Source organism: Microtus pennsylvanicus, chromosome 13 (assembly GCF_037038515.1).
Source record: "Microtus pennsylvanicus isolate mMicPen1 chromosome 13, mMicPen1.hap1, whole genome shotgun sequence".
Classification (NCBI taxonomy): Eukaryota; Metazoa; Chordata; class Mammalia; order Rodentia; family Cricetidae; genus Microtus; species Microtus pennsylvanicus.
The window spans coordinates 39,079,928-39,083,456 of record NC_134591.1 but is presented as its reverse complement, the minus strand read 5'-3'; positions in this window follow the sequence as shown (position 1 = coordinate 39,083,456).

Here is a 3,529-nt window from a genome sequence, read left to right as displayed (position 1 = left end):
AGCTGTTTGGCCAGGCTGCTTCATATGTATCCCTCTAGCCCTCCCCTTTAACACTACACCTCAAGTACCCCCAGATGGACTTGGGGGTCGCTGGACTCCATTTGCCCTCTTCCTGACGTGGCCACACTGAGCAAAATTCTGACCCTGCTTTCACTGTCACTTGTCTCTTTAGGTGGAATATTGGGAATGGGGGGAGGTTGAGCCCGGCTCACAGGGGCTGTCCAAGCACAGCTTTGACCCCAACCACATTGGTAACACGGTTAATACCTTTAAAAAAATTATTCTCCCTCTCCTAAAAACTATTAAGTGCCAGTATTTTTTAAGGGTAGGAATTTCTGCTCACATACCATGTTCATGCTGGTCTTTTGTGTGGTCTGAGCTTTTGAAAGCCTGGGGAACGGTATGTCAAGTGCCGTGAGTTCACACGTGCAGCGGCCTTGCTGTGTCCTGAGAGCTCTGTTTCCTTACAGTCATTTGCTCCTCTGCCTTGGGCCCTCTTTCCACCCCTTCTTCTACAATGACCCCTGAACCTTAGGAGGAAATGTGATTGTCAGGAGCCACCTTTATGGGGTGTCTTCTGCCGCAACCCTAGCTGCGGTGGGTTCGTATGTTCCATGGTAGGGGCGTGAGGATTAGAGGTGCTAGGTAGGAGGAACAGAGATAAGAAAGAATCACAGAGACATAGGATAGTATTGGGAGGGCCATTCAGTCTCCTGCATACTGAGTTCTGACTTCTGAGCTCACCTCTATTTAATTGGCCATACACTTTTATACTCCACTACAAAAGTGGGGGGGGGGGAGGCAAAAGATGCTTTAACATGATATAAGGGATAACTAGAGTAGTTACTTGCTTCAATACTTTGAGACTTCAAGCCATTAATTCATGAGAAAAACATTCTGTTGTTTAGGCAGTGAACCCGCCCTAGACCAAGTATTCTAAAGGCAGGCACTCCCTAGGTTAAACCTCCTAATTCAAAAGAAGGAGCAGAAGTACGCTTGAATTCTCCGACATTTGGTCAAGGTGGAGAGGATACACCTCTATGGGCCATTTTAGTGTCTACAGCACCATGCAACCACACCCTAGGTCAGGGGGTGTAGCCAGGGTTGTTGTCTACAACTTGGAGCAAGCTCAAACTCTCCGGCCTTCAGAAAGGTGAAACAGGTTCACATTCTTGGGCCTCCAATATGATATAGATGTTCCATTAATGACGGAGCATTCCAAAGTCTGTCATTCTCCGCACCTTGACCAGTTGTGTGTCTCTGTAACAACTGCCATCTACTGCACAAGTTTCCTCGGTGGGTGGTGGGGATTGAGAGATGCACTGATCTATCTAGGGGTATAATGATAAGTCATTAGGAATCAACACACACACACACACACACAATTAATATCCTCAGATGAATCTAATCTCAGACTGAGTTAGCCCCATCGTAAGGATGGAAATGTTTCATCTTAAATCCTCTGCTTCATTAAGGGAATGGATCCTTATGTGTTTTTCACTTGTGTTTGTACATGGAGATGCAACCAAGCCCTTTAGCTATGTTTTGAGACCACTTTAAATCTATATTATCAAAGTAAAGTGAACTAAAGAGAATGTATTTGTGTAATTAGTTGACAAATATATTTTATTTTTTCTTTAGTTTCAGAATGATTTATCCCATATAAATTTATAAAGTGATTTCCCAACATCCGCTAAGCAAAATCATACTGACTGTGTAGTTGGATGATCCACTATCATCATTTGTTGGAAACATCATCTGTTGGTTATTATCTCAGGTGCAAAAAGAAGCCTGGGTCTCCCCATACTGGTTATACTGGTTTCTTGCCTTGGTAGGTAGGGAAATGGGTTGGTGGTAGATGGAAAATCCCAGGCTTCAAGTTAGAACCTGCATTTAAAGGAATAATAAGTATTGCACAGTTGAGGTGCCAAGGAGAGAAGCCAAAAGCTACTGCAGACTTGAGAGAGATTAACTTAGATCTCAGTTCACCCTCTGGAGGTTTGTGCTCATTTGTGAACAAACTCACAAATCCAAATGGGATTGAAGGCAGCAAGGAGTGGGCAGTCCTCAGCATCGCTGTCAGGAACCAGGAACGGTCCTGATGCAAGCTCCAGCTGTCTGCATGGCACAAAGAGAGATCTGCAGTGGAGGCAGAAGTTGGGAACAGATAATGTCTTGAAGAATGTAGCTTTGAAAGAAAACTGTTTGAAATTTTGGAAAAATGGGTATATTATAGTGATGAGAAGAAACTGCTGAAAAAAGGTGCTCAACCCCACCTTTCTTTCTTTTTCCTCTTTACAGTGCGAAGTATTAAACTCCAGGCCTTGGCCTTACTAAGCAAGTGTTCTACAGTGACTGGTGATATCCCCAGCCCTTGGTGCTTTGAGACAGGGTCTAATTATGTAGCTAAAACTAGCCTGGGACTCCAGATTCTCCAGCCTCAGTCCTAGAGTACTGGGGTTAGAGGCTTGTCCAACACACCCAGATCTGCTTTAGCAAACACATATTGTAATAATTAGAGATCGAGAGGAAGTTTCTTTAATAAGGTAGATTTTTTTATTTGCTTAATTATTATCACTATCAGTATCTGTTGTTGTTGTTGTTATTATTATTATTATTATGTTACTATTACTACTACTACTATTTGAGGCAGGGTCTTACATAGCCCAGTTGGTTTCAAATTCTGGTATAACTGAGGCTGGTCTTGAATTCCCAATCCTCCTGCCTCTACCTCCCAAATTTTGGGATTACAGGTGTGCCCTATCTCACCCTGATTGACTCAACTATCTTTTTTGTTAAAAATTAAAAAAAAAATGTTTTATGTGTTTTGCTTGCATGCGTGTCTGTGCACCATGGGTGCCTGGTGCCCGAGGATACCAGAAGAAGGCCCTGGATCCCTGAGAACTGTGGTTACAGACAGCTGTTATCTGCCATGGGCGTGCTGGGAATCAAACTCAGGTCACCTGGAGTGTGGAGTAGGCAACACTCTTAACCATTGAGCTATGTCTTCAGTTCTGGGTTGGCTGTTTTATATACACCCTCTGTCCAGTCTTCATGAGAACACAATCGTGGCCTATTTTACTTTTCAGGAAACAGGCTGAAAGTGTTAGGTGCTTGCCAATAGTTTGGTGCCTAACTGTTAAGGGTTAGAAGTCATAGATCTTCAAACCTATGCTTGAAAAGGAGGGGGGGCAGAGAGAAGGGAGGGAAGCAAGGAGTGAGGGAGAGGGAGAGGGAGAGAGAGAACTGTCTCTTCCCCTCAGCAGACAGGACTTGGAAAGCGCTGAGATGCCACGCAGGTGCAGCCGTCTGCACATCCGGCTTGGGAGAGCACTTTCAGCCTTCATGAAAGCCCCAGACTGGTGGGTGAGGACCAGACTGCTGACTGTGAGAACTTCAGAGAGACTCAGGAAGAAGAAAACGAAAGAACCGTTTGATGTCGAGTTTTCTTACCTATTTTTTATAACTCCCAGAAAGACAGGTCAATTGATGCTCCCAAGAGGGAAAGTGCTCATTCGCTAAGACTGTT